Genomic DNA, 22,009 nt, shown 5'->3' with positions numbered 1-22,009 from the left:
GTATAATGATTTTACACATAATACACGTCATATTCTAACGATATTACACAGCGTAAACTAGGGGAGTAAAAATAATAAAGGGCTTAAAAGTCAACCATTAAAACAGCATCAAGCATAGAAACGGGTGCTGGTCGGATAAGACAAGAGTACGACCAGGTTGGTGTGCCACGGATTTGGACCAAAAAATTTATTTTAGTGATTCTACACTCTAAATTATCGGACAGATATACATACACCACTTCTTGTGAATAGGCCCTGATTTCGCCAATTATTTTTTTTTTTAATTTGAAATTTACCGTTCTAAAAGTTTTATTTTGCCGTTCTACTTGCCGCAATCAACTATGTGAATATATAATTTTACGGCATTTTTATATAGATTACAATAATATTATAGTAAAAGCTATCAATAACCAAAAAAGTTCAAAAAACTGAATTTTTTTCAAGTACATTTGGTCGTATGTTTTTCTTAAAATTAAAATGAAAATTCATTTTATCACATCTACAGACTCCTAAATGTAAATTTTTATTTGAATTTAAATTTGTCGATTCTTTGACCCCTAAAATTTTTCCGATTTTTATGAAATTTTCNTTTCTTTTTTTTTGTTTAATACCAAAATCCTGCATTATTTTCCGGACAACCCAATACATACACCACTTCTTGTGAATAGGCCCTGATTTCGCCAATTATTTTTTTTTTTAATTTGAAATTTACCGTTCTAAAAGTTGTATTTTGCCGTTCTACTTGCCCCAATCAACTATGTGAATATATAATTTTACGGCATTTTTATATAGATTACAATAATATTATAGTAAAAGCTATCAATAACCAAAAAAGTTCAAAAAACTGAATTTTTTTCAAGTACATTTGGTCGTATGTTTTTCTTAAAATTAAAATGAAAATTCATTTTGTCACATCTACAGACTCCTAAATGTAAATTTTTATTTGAATTTAAATTTGTCGATTCTTTGACCCCTAAAATTTTTCCGATTTTTATGAAATTTTCATCGGAATATCTGATTGAAACTGTAATAATTCAAAAACGGCTAAAAGGATTTTAACATCAAACATACCGTTTGAAAGAAGAGGGACGAAGCATTTCAACGACGAATGCACAATAAAAGCTATCTATAAGGAAATTTCACAAGCATTAACCTCGTTTTATTAAATGGAAATATTAGCCTGAATTTAATGTATCAAATAGTTATAAAATGCATAATTAACCTTAATTAGTTTTGGAAAAATGATGTCAGACCTTGCACTAACACTGTCAGTCACGCAGAAGATAGTCCAAATTATTAATGAAAAAATTAATTTTCATCGATTTCCGCGAAAGCCAGTATCTAAGGGTTTTATGACGCTAGGACCACGACAATTTGGTCAAATCCAAGTTTTGACCATTTTCTGAACTGCTTTGCTTAGAGAATGTTTGGAAAAATATGCAAAAAAAAGCAGTATTTTTTTATTTATCTTTTTAAATCGTACGAAATTATAATGCATATTCTACGCCATAGAAACTTTTTGTTTTTAAGTTAACCAACAATGAAATTGTTACACTAAAAGTAATAATTTTGTAATCTATAAATAACGATTTATTTCCATTCACGATTTTTGTGGTCCGCTTGACCAATTAATAACATTCAATTAATGAAGGTTTTATGTTGAGATAAAAAGTCAGTGTCACGAGCGGGTTTCGAACCCACGACCTCCGGCTCGAAGTCACGATAGCTCAAGTTCTCAAAAAAAGAGGAAAAAGTTGAAAGGTTGTAGATTGAGATAGGGATTTGGAGTCACGATAGCTCTAGTGGTAGAGTAGCGGCGTATCAAGCGGAAGGTCGTGGGTTCAAATCCCGCTCTTGACACTGACTTTTTATCTCAACATAAAACCTTCATTAATTGAATGTTATTAATTGGTCAACCGGACCACGAAAAATAGTGAATTTAATTGATTAAAATAAAGTACACTTCACTAAAGCTCTCCGTGGCCATTTCATTTGTCGACGAGAATCCAATCCGATTACACATTTGAAAAATGGCAAAAAGGATGGAAAATTCAAAATGTGGGGAGTTAGATGGGAAGTTAGTGCCCGAGGGGATGGAAGTCACGATAGCTCAAGTGGTAGAGTAGCGGCGTTTTAAGCCGAAGGTCGTGGGTTCGAATCCCGCTCGTGACACTGACTTTTTTATCTTAACTTAAAACCTTAATTAATTGAATAACGATTTATGTTTACTTAATTAAATTTACTTTATATTTATCATTTTATTAATATTTTTATTTACACAATATAAATAAATTCAAGACTGGACTTGCCGGTGGACTACGCTAAGTGAATACGCTCAACTTGCACATGTATATATGTAAGTACATGTAAGTATGTAACACCCCACAGGGTAACATTCCCTGCCATCAGCTCCGGTGCCTAGGGGTAACCAATGACTGAGGCAAAATTCTCTATTACCTTCCCAATCCTTCCTTACCCCTTTCCTTTTCCCTCCCTCCATCTCACCACTGCTTTGGCAGAGGCTTCCTGGGTTTCTGAATCCACACCCCTCAGGCAATGGGTGCATCAGTAGGAGGTTCGTATGAACTCAAGGGTTAAAAACAATACTGAACCACGGGAGTAGAGTATCCAAGCGGCTCCATTAATTGAGGTTGGATCGTGTTGGTCGTGATTTGTAAACAAATTGTACCTTAGCTGAAAGGCCGTGCTGGAAGCCACAAAACTGCCATTTTGAAGGCACTTGTATTGATGTGCTCTTTTGAGGGCACTTCTGAATTTGGGTAGCATTGCACCACCTCGCTAGCCAAGGGATGTGACAAGTCCATGTATGTAAAATCTTCCTGCTGTTCTCTATGAGAACACTGGGCGTCTGAAAAATCCCTTCGGGGATAAGTCCCGACATTAAAGATCCTCATGGGTCTCAACACTCATGAGTATAGATGGAAACTTCTAAGTATATGTGCGGATGTGAGCCCTTATAAATCCAAATATATTTGTTCAGATTTCAAGTACTTCGAATGGCACTTTTCACATGAAACCATGATATGTTCCATTTTGTCTTTTAATTTTTCGATGAAGTAATTTTGATTGGTCGAACAGAATGCATTTTTTTTTTCACTGTCCCACAGCTTTTGCATTCAATTTCACAGTTTCATGGCAAGCTAATTGACTTTGTAACGAGGTGAACGTTAACGTTTTGCAATTAATCGAATACCATGTGTAATTCAAGGTAACGTCCAGTTTTGATTGATTGCCCATAAAATTCAATATTCACAGCAAGGTATGTCGTTGAATATTAAAAGTAAAAGTACATACACTTGTCTCTTTTATTAGTGACGACTATATGCTACAATTATTAGGATAATTGATTGATGTAAATGTGCAAAAGTGTTCATGTCTGGTCACCATTCCTCGGAATTTGTTACCAGCAGTCATTGTTTTTTCATTACTTTTGTCAACAAATTTTCTGATTACTGAGAAAACGTTTCATGTAAAAAATATGTAAAATAATTTTCTATTTACATCCATTTCAGTTCATGGTCCGATTGGCCAATTAACATTTTTCAATGAATTAATATTTGTGAAAGATATTGGTTGAGATAAAAAAGTCAGCGTCACGAGCGAGGTTCGAACCCACGACCTTCGGCTCAATACATAGCTACTCTACCACTTGAGCTATCGTGACTTCGATCCGCTCGGACACTAACTTCCCACCTCAACCTCACCTCTCGAATTTTCCCTCCTTTTTGCCATTTTTCAAATGTCGTGTAATCTATTCGATTCTCGGCGACAAATCAAATGGCCACGGAGAGCTTTCGTGAAGATATACTTCAGTTTAATTATTAAAGCCATTACAGTTCGTGGTCCGATTGTCCAATTAACATATTTCAATTAATTAATATTTATGAAAGGTATTGTTTGAGATAAAAAGTCAGCGTCAAGAGCGGGATTCGAACCCACGACCTTCGGCTCAATAAGCCGCTACTCTACCACTTGAGCTTGTGATGTGTGACTTTCTATTTACAGTTTACTTTCATATTGCACGTATGGGAGACTGACCTTTTTTTTCTCTCACCAAGCAAAAAGCAAGCAACTCAAGTTGGATCCGCCCGTGTAAATATTCCTCCCTTAATGAATACATTTCCTTAGTGTAACGAGTTACGGGAGTTTCAGTCTGGAATTTTGATTGTAAACTTGCCGGCGTTTTATGTTTTAACAAGTTCTACGGCCCACCTTCTCTCGACATCTCACCTGTGCGTGCGTGTCATCTTGCTAGTCTTTTAATTGGATATATTTTGATACCAAACACGAAAGGATGGCTAATTTAGATAATAAGCTCTTTACTCAACCTGCGCGAACGTTTATTTTCTTCAAAGTATGTTGTAGGAAATCAAAAGGACGGTAAAATTATTGCATTAACGTAATTACCGTCCAATTAATTTCCGCTCCTTTTGTTCATTTTATCCTCGGTCTTCTGTTTAAATTTTACTAATTTGTATTATCTTAAAATTATCTACCTGCCATCTTCGTTCTAAAAAAATTTCATTTAGAACTGAGATTCTCGAAAAATATAAAACTCATTCGTTCAATACAAAAAGTTCAGGGTGCTAAGTTCAAAACGTTTCTTGTATTAGCACATCAGTCTTAAAAAATATCTGTATCTGATTGGTCCAACTTGAGAAATGCATATTTTCTCAGCATTTTAAGTCACACGCCTACGCTAGGTTTCATTTTTAGAAAATGTAACACTGAACAAGATTGTTTTTCCTAGTAATTCATCAGTAATTTCAAATATTCGGGAACAAGTTAATTTTTGCCCTTTTTACGAAAAACTCAAATTGAACTGGGAAGTCAGGAAATCGTCCTGGAGCGGCGCCCTTTAGCAGTTGATAGGAAATTTTAATAACCTTTCAATTGGTCACCTTTCATTTTGCCCGATTTCTCAACTTTTTCGAGTTATTCGCGATTTTTGGGCAAAAACGTGGTTTCTTACTTGATCATGGAAAAAACCGATCTCTCCCGATTTTACCATACATAAACCTATTTTTTCAAGCCAAGTTATTCGAAGCCAAACTGCCACAACACTTGTGAAATGGGAAGGAAAAAAAGAATTTCCATTTCCGATATGAGGAAAGCAAGTGGTTATCGACGGGAGAAGCATTCCCCATCCCAAAAGGTCAAAGAAAGAATTGTCGTTTCCATGTGCAATTTTTTGAAAACGTCCTCGGAACAAAAAATGTACAAAATTATATGCCTTCTTGGTCTTTAAGGAAATTTGAGGTCACTTGTAATAAAACTTGAATGCACTGACCATAGGGGGGAAAAAAGCCAACTTTTGAAATACATATTTTCTCAACCTATTAAGTCACAGACCTAGGGCTAGGTCTCGTTTTTTAGAAAATTTTACGCTAAAGAAAGGAGCTTTTCAAATGTTTTCCTAGGTTCAGTCATTCATCTGCAAATTCAAATATTCTAGAACGTGTCAATTTTTGCACTTTAGGAAAAACTTCAAATTGATCTGTGGAGCCAAGAAATCGTCTTTGGATAAGCGCCTTATAGCAATCTATATGGAATTTTAATAAGCTTTCAATTGGTCACTTTCCACTTTGTCCGATTTCTCAACAGTTTTCGAGTTATTCGCGATTATTTGGAAAAAAACGTGGTTTCTTACGTGATCATGGAAAAAGCGATTACTCTTTCTCTCTTTCTCTCTCTCTCTCTCTCTCTCTCTCTCTCTCTCTCTCTCTCTCTCTCTCTTCCGATTTTACCAAATATAAACCTACTGTTACATTCCGTTATTCGAAGCCAAACTGCCAAAACACCTGTGGAATGGGAAAGAAAAGTTGAATTTCTGTGATGTGTGGTTATCGTCAGCAGAAGCATCCCGCATCCCCAAAAGTAAAAATAAGAAAAAGTAAAATTTGTCGCTTCCCTGTTCAATTTTTTGAAATGTGCTCTGAACAAAAGTTGCACAGCGTAAAATTTGCGAAAACATGACGGTTCAAAATTTATGCATCTTTGATATATTTATAACGTTGATTTCATAAAACCCGCTATTTCTCCCCACCATGGGGACGAATAGAAAAGATAGACCTAGTGTAAGAGGAGATAGGGCTGACCGGCTCATTCTTGTTGAGAAAAGGAGAGAAGAAAAACGTGTTTCTGTTTGTGCATGAACAAGAATTTTGGTTTATTTTTTTCTTTGTGTATTTTTCTTATTCTTATTGTAAGCATTAATCTTCTTATAATTTGTGATTGGGAATTTATATTTTTATATAATTTGTGATTAAGCATTGATCTTTTTTATAATTTATAATTACAATATATTTAGTTTAGAAGAGTTTTTTGTTCTATTTATTCATGATTCACTGACGTACGATCCTCCGACTATAAAAAAAATCAAATAATCACTACAAATAGTGGTAGCAGAGCGTGGTTTGGTTAATTTTGGTTAATTTTTTTTTTTTTTTTTTACAAATGTGTGTACAATACTTTGATTGAAAATATTAAATATAATATGTAACTGAATGTGAAAAGATAAAAAAAATAAACCAAAATTCTTGTGCATGCACAAACAGAAACACTTACTGTGTGTGTTGTGTACAACGTACCTTTAACTAAATTGAAATTAAAAATATAAACTGATATCACTTTATCTATAATCAATTTTAAACTTAATTAGAGCCACGTTTTTCTTCTCTCCTTTTCTCAACAAGAATGAGCCGGTCAGCCTTATCTCCTCTTACACTAGGTCTATCTTTTCTATTCGTCTCCATGGTGGGGAGAAATAGCGGGCTTTATGAAATCAACGTTATACATTATAAATATATATGTAATGATATAAATACATTTTCAAAGTTGGACATTTTTCGTGGAAAAACCAGGTGGTCTTTTATTTATTCATTTTTTTATGGGCTATATATCCAAATAAAAATGTAATATTCAATTATTCAATTAATTATTCTTTCTATGTAAGGTCTTGGTTGAGACAAGAAAGTCAGTGTCACGGGCGGGATTCGAACCCACGACCTTCTGCTAGATACGCCGCTACTCTACGACTTGAGCTATCGTTACCTAATTCCCATCTCAAACCCACCTTTTAAATTTTCCCACCTTTTAAATTTTCCCACCTTTTTGCCATTTTCAAATGTCGTGTAATAGGATTGAATTTTCAGCGACTTATTAAGTGGCCAAGGGGACATGTTTCGTGAAGTGATACTTCTTTACTTTTTAAAATATTAATCCATTTACGTTTTCGTGGTCAATTGACCAAATTACTTCTTTCAATCAACATATAAAGTGGTGGAGTAGCGAGTAGTGGTAGTAGGAGCTATATTTAGCCGAAGGTCGTGGGTTCGAATCCCGCTCGTGACACTGACTTTTTTATCCCAAACCAAGACCTTACATAGAAAGAATAATTAATTGATTGAAAGAAGTAACTTGGCCAATTGACCACGAAAACGTAAATGGATTAATAATATTCAACGTAAAAAAATATTTGGTGAAAAGTATACGCTCTTATTTAACATTTCAAAATTGTATTGGCCCTGAAGTAGTGTGACATCATATATTTAAAAAAAAACGGAAAAAATTTGGACCACAAAAATTAAATACACATTTTTTGGTTTTTCGATAACGTTATCAGTTCAAGAGGAATTCAGCCGTGCCAACTAAAAAAAGACACCCTGTCTTACCAATCATTCTAGTCTGCCTAGTTAAGACGTGCTGGTCTGTCAGACACGTTTCAAAATTTTCTTATCTTCATCTTAATATATAAATAGTAAAGTTTTATTGATATCAGTTTAAAAAAAAATAAACTGTTAGTGATGTGTTTTTTTTGTTCTTTAAATCTATGACACTAATTACAACAAATCTTTAATTATATTTATTAGAAGCAATTCAATTTGCGTTAAATAAACCAAGCCAAATCTAAAAGAAAAAAGACTTTTACTAAATCGCATTTAACAAATTAATTCTAGTCACTAACTGAGATAGCTTAATGTCTTTTTACCAGACGGATAGGTTTTTCGTTCTTTTTCTCCCCCATTGGAGGATATCCTAGCCAGGATGAAAACCACTTTAAATAACAGCCGGAACGGCTTTATAATATAAAAATAAACTAAATAAAACGGGTAAAAAATTGCACATGGATTCCGGCGGGAGGTGGCCGGTCCGAAAGGGTTATTGGGTTGTAAAAGGTGGAAGAATAGTTACAGGCGAATATTCAACTGCAATTCCATTAAAAACAAAAGCAACGATAAAGGTAATTTAGTAGTTTCTGCATACCTTTGGATAACGTTGCTTTCAAGTGTTATTTTTATTTCCAGACGAGGTGATTATTAAAGTTTATTTATAATATGTACATGTTTTTTGTTTCTTTTTGTTGATAAATTGTACTTTATTACAATAAAGTCTAGATTTATTTATTGGATTTATTTTTAAATTCTTATATTTATTTATTAGTTTATTACTGGTATTTTTAAATGACAAAGAGAGAGAGAGAGAGAGAGAGAGAGAGAATGAGAGTGAGAGAGAGAGAATGAGAGTGAGAGTGAGAGAGAGAGAGAGTGAGAGTGAGAGTGAGAGGGTGGGAGAGATTGTGTGTGAGAGAGGGAGTGTGAGTATATAAGTAAATAGATTGAGAGAGATAAAGAGTAAGAGAGAGAATGAATGAGATAGATAGAGATAGGGAAATCGATAGATAGATAGAGAGAGACTGATAGATAAATTGATAGGTAGATACATAGATAGATAGAGATAGAGCGAGAGATAGAGAGATATATAGATAAAATGATAGAGAGAGAGAGATAAAGAGAAAGAGAGAGAATGAATGATATAGATAGAGATAGGGAAATCGATAGATAGATAGAGAGAGACTGATAGATAAATTGATAGGTGGATACATAGATAGATAGAGATAGAGCGAGAGATAGAGAGATATATAGATAAAATGATAGAGGGAGAGATAAAGAGAAAGAGAGAGAATGAATGAGATAGATAGAGATAGGGAAATCGATAGATAGAAAGACAGATATATAGAACAGATAGAATGATAGAGAGAAAGAGAGTGAGAGAGAGATTAAAGAGATAGCTGGCTTCAATATATAAACAAATTTGTTTAAAACTTTAATTGTTATTCAGATATCGTGAGATGCGGTCGGGTGTGATGTAGGTTTCAGAAAAGCATTTTCTTTATCGTGCCAACGTTTCGATCTTTTATTGAGATCATCTTCAGGGCTCAAAGTGTTTGTCTTCTGTGTAATTGTGCCATCCTTGCGTGTCGTGTTGAGTTAAAACTTTAAATTCACTAATTTCGTGGTCCGCTTGACCAATTAATATATTATAATTAATTAAGGTTTTTAGTTGAGATAAAAAAAGTTTAAAACAACTGTAATTAAAGAGCTTTGTTATTTCAACGTATAATTATAATTGGCGAAAAAGGGCTAGTTTTTAGTGACGGGATTTAAAGTCTGCTTACATTATCCTTGTTCAAACATTGCATCTTGTTTTAGTTGTATTTTTCTTCTTCGGTTTGTTCTTTCGTTTCTAATTATAACATTTATGGAAAATTGGAATCATTAATTAAAGTCAAGACGAGGCGTCCGTTTAAGGTGAGTGTATTATGCAAATTAAAAACCGAAAAGAGAGGAGTCTAATCGATTTCTCCCCGATAAATCAAAAAGAGATTGGCCCAATAATTGCACCTCGCTGGCAAACCGTCCGCCTCCGCCCGACCTCGATTCGCGAATTTTCATACATTCACCGAAGCCTTTTATTTTTCTATCGATCAGAAAGGAAATTGGAGACGTTCAACAACATACTTTTACAAATAACAAATAAAAGAATACAAACAAATTCGTGAATACAAATACCTTCAGTAAATATTTACCTTAGATAATTAGACTTAACAGGGTTTTTTTAGCACATTGTGAAAACTCCTGTTGAGAAAATAAAACTTATTTCCAACTATTTAAAAGTATAATTTTACAATAATCCGACTTCGGTAAAGTCGTTGCCGTAAATTACATTTTGCATTACCACCAATGAATAATAAACGAATCTGGTCTGGTCGGCTAAGGCAATTTTCCAAATTTCCAAATAAACGAAGTCTAAAGTTTGATTCAAACATTTCAGAAAGTGCATGATTTTCACGACAATGTTACATTTGCAATCGTTTCCGGTTTAAGCAATAGTTGAACTTTAATAAGTAAAAGCAAAAGGAAATTGTCCTTAACTTCACTAATTTCGTGGTCCGCTTGACCAATTAATATATTACAATTAATTAAGGCAAAAAAGAGGGAAAATTCAAAATGTGAGGTTGAGATGGGAAGTTGGTGTCCGAGTGGATCGAGGTAACGATAGCTCAAGTGGTAGAGCAGCGGCGTATCAAGCCGAAGATCGTGGGTTCGAATCCCGCTCGTGCCATTGACTTTTTTATCTCAACTAAAAACCTTAATTAATTGTTCTTAACAATCATCCGAAAAAAATACAAATATTAACTAATAATTTTAATAACTGGTACAATAATAAATTAAATATTTTCTTGATAGTTGTTAAATTATCAATGAAGGTAAGAAAAAACCAACAAATTGGGAAAATACCTATTCACATTTGTACACTTTGCTCAACAACTCATCAATCAATTTAATAAAATTTGATACTTTTGCTTGTAAAAGTGTGACAAATAGTCATATTTAACAGAACTTTTCTAAAGTCAGTATTTTTTATTACAAGAATTAAAAAAAAATGGAAAACAATTCGTCAGATTTTTTTACTTGAGGTCTACTTTTATCATAAATAGTAGATTATTTGTACAATTCTTTAGCCGTGACTATCCTAAAACATGTACCTAAACTTTAAAAAAAAATATTTTACAAAATTAGTTGATTAAATTTAAAAAAAATTCATGTTTGTGCGCATTTTTTCAACGAGGAAAAAATCAAAAACTTAATAATTGTCGTAAAGACATCAGGCTTAAAGCTATGATCCGAAAAATTAAGATTTGAAAAAAAAATCAAATTAAAATACTCAATAGAGCAGACTGGAAGAAACGGATGTCCGATAATCCGTACTGTAGCAGGTATGCATATAGCTCTAAGTCCTAGTATGGATGTGACCTAGTATCTATGGAAATAAACCAAGGACTCGTTTTCATATAGGCTTTAGGTAAAATAGAACAGTCTTTCAAGCGAAGACAGTATCTAATAAACTGTGCCGGGAGATTAGAAAAGCTAGGTTTTACCAACAAAAGAATAGCTTTGAATTGAAATAAGTGTAACTTTGAACAATAAATTTACCCTTCTTTGAATCTCAGGGCACGCAGGGCCGAGGGGCAACGAGGAGGCCGATCAATGGACCCAGAAAAGTTCAATGAGAACACCTATTGACCTCGAACCGTTTTGCGAAATTGCCAAAAATGTAGATCCATCAGACAATGGGTCAAGAATATATCCTTGCTTCAATAGAGTTTTATTCCAGAACAAAACAGAAAAATTTATAGGGACATGGAAGGAACTAATGGCAAAACTATTAAACCTAGTTAACCTAAGGACAGAGTGGGTGTAGGACTGCTGAGACTGTAGGTTCAGTAGGGTTTTGTATAGGCTCAGGGCAGCAGAAACAGCCTGTGCGGATATTGTAAGGAAAAAAAGAAACACCAAAACATATCCTTTGTTGGTTCAGACTATATAGGCTGAAATTTTTTCTTCTGAGAAAAGAAAAGCCAAAATTAAGGCTAAGATGGGGACAAGCCAAAGTATATTAAAGGACTAGAATGACAGTAGAAGATCTGACTGTGTGCTGCTGACTTCGTAAGGACTATGTATAGACTCGGAAAAGACATTGCCAGGAAGAAGAAGAAACTGAGGTGCATTTCTTCTGTTGGTGCGAAGGCTTACTCAAGCTGAGATTCCTCCTTCTGGAAAAGAAAAAGCCCAGTGGAAGGAAACACTCAGTAGGCGTTAATAAAGCTTTGGCGTCGGATAAAAAGTCATAAAGTTAAAGAAGAGCTCTAGCCGGTAATGGAGATAGACCAATATTGGTCGAGGGGCACTAGGTCGTTAAGAAGGCGTCTTTTTTCACTTTAAACGTCACGTTTCAATGGAATTGTAGGCTTTCTTCAATAGTTTAGAAAGTAACTGTCGATTATCACAAGAAACTTTTCGAGCTAATTTTTATCACGTTTGCATGCAATAGTTATATTCAACGACGGTATTTGTTACATTGACCGGTCTTCCTTGGAATAAAATGGTAAATTAGTCGTAAAACAGGCTAAAAATTGGACTTGAAGAAAAATAAAAAAGTCATAAATTCTTATTCTACTGACCACTAAAAATAGTTTGAAAATGGAGCACTGCGCTTAAGGGAAATCGGAGGATATGTACAAAGAAGCTGTGGTTCTAACAAAATATGGAGATATAACAGACAAAACAAATTGGTTTACTTTTTGTTAAATCGGAAGAAATTCAAAATTATTTCATAGAAAAAATAATTTAAAGACAAAATGTGTAAAAAGTTTATTTAAACAAAGACTAATCGGACACTCATTAAACTAGCTTCTTCATTAATTTAATTTTTTTAAACACATTAGATGTACGAAAACCCGAAAAACTTTAGATATACAAATCTTTCCGTGATCAGAGAACATTAAATTGCAAAATTAACGCTAATAGAAGGTTCAAATGTTAAAATATTTTGTCTTTTATGATACAGTTAAGTGGACAAATTATAAATTAAACGTTTATAATAAAAAATGAATGTTTTACAATTTCTTAGTAAACGGCTGGTAATCAGCTCCAGATGGTGTTTTTGGACGTAAAAATTCCTATAAACATAATAAAATTACTGTTTATGTTGTTTTCCGTTTGTAAAATAGTCCATGAATTCGAATAAAACAAACCAAGGATGCATAGAATTATGTGGGCTCATAAATTTTACGAGTGTTGAAATACTGAATATTTTAGATTTAATTGTATTGTGTTGGCAGATTTTTCCATCCAGAGATACGAACCAGGTGGGGATCCGTCGGACTCCTTAGCGGGCTCTGACCTCTCAGTAGTCGGTCTCCGGGAATTTTAATCGGATGGATTAAGATAACTAAACCCGCCGTCATTATAGTAACCCTGAGACAATTTCGGTTCCAGCCCAGTGGGAGGGTACACGGTGGATTGATGGAAAGAAAAAATACTACATAGTTGAACCCAAAATCACGGGTGCCACAAAAATCGAGTAGCGACAACAGCCCACATTAGATTAGTATGTCCAGCTTCGATAATTCTCATGCTACCTCGAAGGGGAAGCCGGTACTCAATATAAACACGGTAAAAGAACTTTCCTGCCGAAGTACTGCTAAAAGTAGCGAGCTTTTCGGTGTCTTCTAGTACATACCCGACCCATTCGCAAAGAAGACGAAAAGAAGAGAGCTTGAACAAGGACCTATTAATTGGCTATGTCGTCATTTTGCCTTAGAAGCTTAAGCATGAGTCTGATAGAAAATTTACTGGTCGTTTAAGGAACTGAAGAAAAGTTCAAGAAACGCGGAGAGAATTCCGGAGTTCCTCAAGACGAGTGCAGCTGAAGCTTTATTTACACCCACCCTGCGACCCTGGAAGTTTTGTTAAATCTCCCGCCACTTCACATTTTAATCCAAGGAGAAGCCCAGAGCAGCAGCCCACAGGCTCATAAATGGAGAACCATCTGCTAGGATAGGACATGTGAATAAACAACGGAACCTGAGGGAGGAGGTAAAGGCAGATGCCATTCTAGGTTTGCCAAATGATGCCACTACTCCAAAGTACAACTTCACCAAGAAGTACTGATACCAGAACGGGAAGAATAGGTCACCACTAAAGGCAAATTCCGCCTAGTATACTGAAAAACAGGGTCAGGTCATTAGTGTCGTTGACTTTCGTCAGGGCCTCCATGCATTTGCAAGCACTAAATGCCTTCGCCTTCCATGAGGCTAAGGCCCTGAGAGCTGCCTGGCTGTCAGAAAAAAAATGGCAATCTTCCGGGAATGGCTCCAAAACTGACAAGGGTACAGGTCTTTAGGATGAACACCAAGATGCCCGAACTGACGGTAAACCTAGACAAGTATGCTACCGGTTTTCAGTCTGAAATCATAGCGATTGAGCAATGTGGCAGAGAAATAAAAGGCTAGGATTACATTCCCGGAAGATTGCCATTTTTTTTCTGACAGCCAGGCAGCTCTCAGGGCCTTAGCCTCATGGAAGGCGAAGGCATTTAGTGCTTGCAAATGCATGGAGGCCCTGACGAAAGTCAACGACACTAATGACCTGACCCTGGCATGGCTCCCTGGACATTCGGGGCATAAAGGCAACGAAAATGTTGACATGTTGGGCAAAAAGAGAGCCAACATGGACTCTATGGGCCCAGAACCCTACTGCGGCAGAGGATACATCTTAAAATGGATCTTTAATGAGTCCAAAACCTGATAGAACAATACCACAGGTATGTGGCATGCGAAGAGATTCGTAGAAGGACCATTCGCAAAACTTACAAAATAATTACTGGAAGGCAACCACAAACGAACAAGATTCTGGTTGGACTCCTGACAGGGCACTGCCACTTAAGAAAGCACATGCACCGGATAGGAGTACAGAGGGAACAAACACTGTGCAGATATTGCCAGGAAGAGGAGGAAACCGCAGAACACATTCTATGTTTCTATGGTCTATGTAGGTGCAGGTTTTTACAACTAGGACAAGAAAAACTACAAGCAAGATCCTACACTAAGAAGCCGCTGGCAAAGCTGTGGAAACTGGTTAATAGCCTGAAGCTGGACAGGGTATTATAAATAACAGGGGGGAGCACAATAGATCTATTTAGGTCGAGGTGCAGTAGGCCTTGAGGCCGCCTCTCTTATCCCTATCCATATCCCTATCTATTGACACCGGCTTACGATCGTCCACAACAGGAATGTTCATATACACAAACTTGTAGTATTTAAAAAAAATTATTGAACAAATTACAACAAGATGTAGTAAGGAAACCACTACAAAATAAATAAATAACTAACTGAGAATGCTTTGTTCCTGTGAAGTCTTTTTTACGAGTCTAGAATAGAACGCCCCGAGGGCCGAATTCAATTTCTTATGTGTAAACCGGGCCTGTATTAAAACTTAATAAGAGTTAAGAGGGACTTAATAAGATCCAGGGAAAATAATGGATTCCCTTTATAGAAGCGAATTCCGACGTTGGCCCCACCAACGCTCTCCAACTATAATAAAGGGAGAATCAAAGTGGGTTCCATAAAGCTGAAAAAGCCAAGTTAAGCGAACAGAAACAATTTGTATTAAGAAACGGGGCTCCCTTACAGAAACGTGAACGTTGGTATATAAAATTACTACTAATTTCAAATTCCTCTTACTCAATTACTCAAATAAGGAAAATACAGACAGAGTTTAAGCGAGAACGTGAAAGAGATAGGTAGCTTGATAGATGGATGTGTAGAGCCAACGTAATAAATGGACAGATATCGAGGGAGATAGAGAAAATGACAAAAATAGATGGTTAGATAGATAAATAAATATATATAGAGAGAGAGAAAAGAGGGAGACAGATGGTTAGATAGATAGATCAGATAGATTGATAATAAGATATAAAGATGGATAGAGAGAAAAGTAGAGAAATCTGGATATATCGATGTTTCGATAGATAATTAGATAGATAAGCAGATAAAAGACAGAGGGAGAGAAAGAGATGGATGGGTGGAAGGTTAGATAAATATATAAATAATTTATAATTGTAGTGAAAGAGAAAGGGTGAGAGAGAGAGAAGAGACATGAGAAAAATAGATGTCTAGATAGATAAATAAAGTCTAATAAAGTAAAATAGATAGATTAGAGTAGATAGATTAATAAATAGGCAGAGGAAAAAGTGGATAGATAGATTAAGAGATAGGTTGAAAGATATATAGTAGGATGAATAGGTATCTATGAAAAGAGAAATATTGGTAGGGATCAATAGATTTATAAACTATAGATATATAAGGAATAAAGGGATAGGGATAAAAGAGGCGGCCACAAGCCTTGTGCACCTCGACCTGAATAGACCTATTGTGCACTAGATATATGTAGATATATTAAATTATTAAATTGCTAGTTAGATATAAATGTGGATAAAGAGAAAAAGAGAGGGAAAGAAGGAAAAAGAGAGAAAGATGGATAAATGAATGTTTCGATAGATAATGAGATAATACGCATAAAAAGAGAGAGAGAGAGAGAGAGAGAGAGAGAGTGAGAGAAAATGGATGGGTGGAAGGATATCTACAGTCAATAGATATATTGAAAGAGAATGAGTGAGAGACATAAATTATAGTTGAAAAAAGGAAGAGAGTGAGAGAACGAGAGATTGGGGGAGTAAGAAAGAGATAGGGAGATAGTGGGAGTGGTAAAGAGAACGAGAGAGAGAGAGAGAGAGAGAGAGAGAGAGAGAGAGAGAGAGAGAGAGAGAGAGAGAGAGAGAGAGAGAGAGAGAGAGAGGAACAATGGCAAAATAGCGTAAAAATTAGTAATTAAGTATGAGAGAAAAATGTAAAGAAAAATGTACTAAGTAAAAAAATTAAAGAAGGTATAAGAGAGATACGAAAGACTGCAGGAGAAATGAGAGAACGAGAGACAAAAACAGCTGGACAACGAAAGGGAGCGATAGTGCACAGTAGTATTGTACTGTTCTGCAGTTGAAGTCTAATCTAACGAGTTACTTTTGCAAAAGTTATTAAACTAAAAAGAAATTAAAGTTAGATTTAAGGTCATGGGAAATGGCCCAAAAGCTATCTTTCAACTTATTTTAAAACAACAAATGATTTAGGTATCAGTCCTTGCATGAAGGCAAAATGAAAAACTAGTTAAAATGCTATGGTTAAAATATTGCAAATTTAGTTTTAAACAAAGCTGAAGTTGTTAATTAAATGCCAACATTATAGTAGAATAGTTTATAATATTGTCAAACTATTTAAGGGATAGAAGCTGCCGCCAGCTAAGGGCCACTTGTGTCTCCGAACGGCCACAGGGCACTCCCAAATCCACTCAAAAGGGATCAAAGCGCCCCTTTCTCATCCCGGGGCTAATAATGTTCTGATCCTCCATAATTCAGAGTCTGTCTTTTAAAGAGATTCATTAGTTGCGGAAGTAAACTTTCTAGAGGGAGGAAGGCTGGAAGAGAAATCGTCTGAAGCGGCCGATTTTTTTAATCGTCCCTGCAGCTAAGTTTGGCAGGGCTGGGGAGTGGCAAAAAACTAAAATAATATTAGCTCGGTTTGATTGCACGAATTTCCCATCCCCCCTACTTGGAAAAGCATGGCGCGGGGGTATGGTCCGCTTTTTTCGGCCTTATTCCATTAAAGGTATTGCTTTCCCGTTGTAATTCGCAAGAAATGGGAAAAGAAACCTCGTCATGTCAATATCGAAAATACAATACACTCAGTCAATTGGCAGACTATCAAATTACCTTGTTTTATTTTGTTGATGGAGTTGCCACAAAAAGTGATGCTTTGAGAAAACGGGAGGTGGCTGTGAGCAATATTTGAAATTTTTTGTAGAGACGTATCATCTTGGTTTAACGCAACTTTCCAAATGTGTTTCCTTTGTTAAATATAAACTTCGAAAAATTCTCCATCTGCTCAAATAAGTTTTTTAAATTTTATTTCATAATCTCTTTCTATTTTTCAAATAAAAATTAGAAATTGTAATGAGAAATTAAATCATCACCTCTTTAAAGTTGTTTCCTTCCTACACAAAAAATAGTAGGAGATAAAGTATGAGATAGAAACAAAAACATAAAAATTGCGTTTGAGATAAATTGATGGTGACAGAGAGGAAGAGAGAGATCGTAGAATTCAATTAAACACAATAATATTTAATGTTTTTAGATAGATAAATGTTATTTATCTCTATATTAGAGAGACAGAGAGGGAAGGAGGGAGGGAGAGAGAGAAAGAGGAGAAAGAGCTTGATATAATATATATATATTTTTTTTTCTTTTTTTTTTTACTGGGGCTTCCGAAATCTAGGTCATTTCAGCCCCAAGCTAAGTCAATGTCAATATTCTATTTACACTTTCAAACACTACATTCATACAGATAAATACATTCATACACATAAATACATCCATACAATACACTCATTCCGTTTGGTCGGTGGAGTTCTTGATATTCCTCCACCGACCTACACTTAAACTAAATCAGATTGGGGTCGATGGAGTACTTTTATAAATATTCCACCATCGACCCCGAACACATACTCATACGCTCTCAACGTTCGAGGGGCGATGATGATGTTATATTTCACCCTCACCCCTTGCCATTCACGCTAATAAATACATGCATTCAGACAAAACATATAGACACACAACACATGAGACATACTATATACAATAAAAAAAACCAATTTCCCCTAAAAAGCGGAACAGGGGACCCTGAAAGTCGCTGCAGGGCTCGAGTACGTTCTTCAGATTGGATGGCATGCCTACACGCTCCCTATAGGGAGCCAAGGCATGGCATGTTTCCAGTATGGGGACACATCGAGCAACCTTTCTCTGCATAAGGGGCACCTGCGCGGGCTTTGGCCCAAGAGCAGGTGCCCGTGTGTCAACGGTGTATGGCCTATTCTTAATCGCGTAAGGACGATTCCTTGTTTCCGGCTCAGGTTCTCGGGGAGCCATCTACGGATCGTGCTCTTGACGTGCAAAAGCCTCTCGGACGACCCGGCCCACTGACGCTGCCATCTTTCTTTTATCATGGTCTTTACTGCTAGCTTGGCGTCAGAGGGCCTGGCCGCGATGGTCCGGTCTGGAGGGTAGGACGTCCCGGCCTTTGCCTCCTCGTCCGCACGTTCATTACCCTCCAACTGATCCAAGAGATCAGAAGAAAATAAATCAAGAGAATACGAAATTCGAAGAAAGATGAAGTAACATTTAAATTAAAATATCTCGTAATTTTTGGTCACAAAAGACCATTCTTATAATTTACGAGAGAGAGAGAGAGTGTTTGTGCATGAGGGATTGATTGATTCATTAATTATCGCTTTATTTAACAATGATTCAAGGTTTGTTCTCTAGGAAGAAAAACCTAAAGTGAAATTACAACAACATGATTTTATAAACTCTAGACAATCTACTATACACAACAAAGTTGAACAAATTAATTATCTCTTACAAGCTATATACTTGTTTACAGTGGATTAACATAATCAAAATACAAAGTAATCTTTAAATAATAACAAATGTTACTTCTATCAGGAGAAAAAACTGACAATAGCCATTTGTAAGGGTTTAACATTATAAACTTAAGTGACAGTTGTAAAGATACATTACCAAAAACTTAACATCTTTGTGCTTAATTGAGGAAAAAAGAGAAAAAATTAAAATTACAGTTTTTTTAGTTTTTTTTCTAAACGTACTTATTTTTGGTACAATTCTGAATTTCAACTTGTAATTTTTAAAACAATCTTGCACTTTTAATTGCAAATGGATTATTAAATATTGTGGTTCTATGTTTTCTAATTTGTAATTGCTTAGTTTTATATCTAAGAAGATACATATGTACATCAGATCTATATATTATTTTATTTATATATGTACGTAGGGTTTTATGTAGGTTTTTCATTTTGAATATGTTGAACATGATACATGTTAAGTGGAGCTAAATGGTGTGGGAGAGGGAGGGGAAAGAGAAGAATGACAGGAACATTGTATTGCATAGAGAGTAATGAGATGGTTAAGTAAGACAGGAACTCAGGGAACCAGTGTAGTAGTAAGAAAAAACATAGATAAAGAAAAATAAAACATGGAATAAAAGACAGAAAATTAAGACATTGGCAGTAAAAAATGAATACAGAACAGTTTGTTATCTCAATTTTGTTTTGATTCAAGCGGTGTAAATATGTATGTTCCTAATAACTTCATCGAAAATGGAGTAGAATGCCGCCAGTGCGGGTATCTTACCATCTCTTCAGTAAAGAGTTATGATTGGTCATTTTTCCTTTTTTTTTAAATCGGACCTTATGCCGTTTAACCGCGTTTTCCCAACTATTACGTAATTTATTAGCAGTATTGTCTCCTTTTTCGGAAAGAGCGATAAATTTTCTACAGGATTACACTATTTTCATTTCTTTGCGGCACACTTAAATGTCATTTTTAACAGAAAAAATGTAAAATTGACCCAAAATCCGGAATTTTATTAGAAATTCTAAAATTTGTCCTTCTTTTACAAACAATATGAGAGACAGTAGAATCACACAAAAATTCATTCTTTTATTAACATTTCTAATGACGTAGGCATTACTGTGATTGATACTTCTTTGGGATGAGAAACCAAGCTTTAAAAGTGAAATGTGGTCTCGGTTGGGGGAAAAGGGTGGAAATAGTTTATCAAATTCGCATTCCTTTCCTTTCTTTTTATACTAATTTTAGGGGAAAAAATTGAATTATCCGCAAGATGGTGCCCCTCCGCATTATTCTAGGGTTGTGAGAACACTAGCCTCCTAGAGTGGATAGGGCGAGGTGGTACCATTGCACGGCCACCCCTAAGGACTTCTTCGTTTCGGGTTGTCTCAATAAGAAGTCTGCAGGATACAGGTCAACAGCGAAGAAGAGTTAAAGAGAAGAATAATTGCTGCAGCAAAAAAAATTAGGGCGAAGTTAAATCTCTCAGTTACTGTGGGAGCTGTTCGGAAAAAAAAAACAAGTTTGTGCAACATAAACAGGGGAGGCAATTCGAACAGATTTTATCCTGAATACATTATGGTTTAATTTAGTGAGCATTTGATCTAAAATGAGAATAAAAAGAAAGAAAAAGAATGCGAACATAATAAACTCAGAGAGAGGCGAAAGAGTCAAAACTGCGAATAAATTACGTAAAAGTCGGAAAAAGTGATATTCTACTCCATATTGATCAAAATCCACCCTGTATTTACACCTGCAGCAATAACAAGTAATCGAACTATAGAATAACAATAGCTTTATTATAAAAATTTTCATCAATTTATGTTTTTATCAATGAAAAAGACAGAAATCATAGCGATTGAACAATGTGCCAGAGAAATAAAAAGGCTAGGAATACATTCCCGGAAGATAGTCTTTTTTTCTGACAGCTAGGCGAAGGTAAATAGTGTTTGGAAGTCAGCGCACTAATGACCTGACTCTGGCATGGGTCTGTGGACATTCGGGGTCATAGAATTAACATGTTGCCCAAAAAGGGAGCCAACATGGATTCTACGAGCCCAGAACTCTACTGCGGCCTAGCAGCCTGCCACAAAAGAGGATACATCTTAAAATGGATCCTTAATGAGTCCAAAACCTGGTGGAACGATACCACAGGTATGAGGCACACGAAGAGATTCGTAGAAGGGCCATCCGCAGGCAACCGCAACCGAACCAGCATTCTGGTTGGACTCCTGACGGGGCACTGCCACTTAAGAAAACACATGCACCGGATAAGAGTACAGACAGAAGAAACAGCAACTGTGCAGATACTGCCAGGAAGAGGAGAAGACCGCAGAACAAGCAAGATCCTACACTAAGAAGCCGCTGGCAAAGCTGTGGAGGCTGGTTAATAGCCTGAAGCTGGACAGTGAATTATAAATAAGAGGGGAGCACAATAGATCTACCCAGGTCGAGGTACAGTAGGCTTTGTGGCCGCCTCTCTTATCCCTATCCTTATCTCTATCAATGAAGTAAGTGAAAACTGCATGGTAAAAATAAAAATAAACTGTCGGTTTATGAGATATTAATTATTACCCTAAAACTAATTATATTAGGATTTGAATTAAAGCGATCCAGTATTAAATAATTAATTCAACATTTCATTACATCGTTGTAAATATGGCTCATTAAATTTCAATGGAAGTAACTCCTTTCTTTTTCCCCTTTGAATATGAATAATTCAAACGTCGAATAATTCATTTTACGTATTATTGCCCCGGAAAAAAGGGCAATTGATAATCCTATTAACAATTACTTTTTTAAACTTATTTTTGGTGTTTTAATAAAA

At 35.6% G+C, this 22,009-nt stretch overlaps 1 protein-coding gene and 1 non-coding gene across 5 annotated transcripts in view; one reads left to right on the top strand and one right to left on the bottom strand.

The window, feature by feature from the left end:
- The window catches only part of LOC106669148 (serine proteinase stubble), a 302,112-nt gene that overhangs the window by 69,794 nt on the left and 210,309 nt on the right, over positions 1 to 22,009 (bottom strand). The gene's annotated exons all lie outside the window — the stretch shown is intronic.
- Positions 2,100 to 2,172, top strand: Trnak-uuu. Its single transcript has one exon. It is a non-coding gene; the product is annotated as a tRNA-Lys (tRNA).

The sequence above is a fragment of the Cimex lectularius genome, unplaced genomic scaffold (genome assembly GCF_000648675.2).
Source record: "Cimex lectularius strain Harlan isolate CLEC.00 unplaced genomic scaffold, Clec_2.1 scaffold272, whole genome shotgun sequence".
Lineage (NCBI taxonomy): Eukaryota > Metazoa > Arthropoda > Insecta > Hemiptera > Cimicidae > Cimex > Cimex lectularius.
Note: the sequence above shows the minus strand (reverse complement) of the source record. Positions and strands in the feature narration are given on the sequence as shown.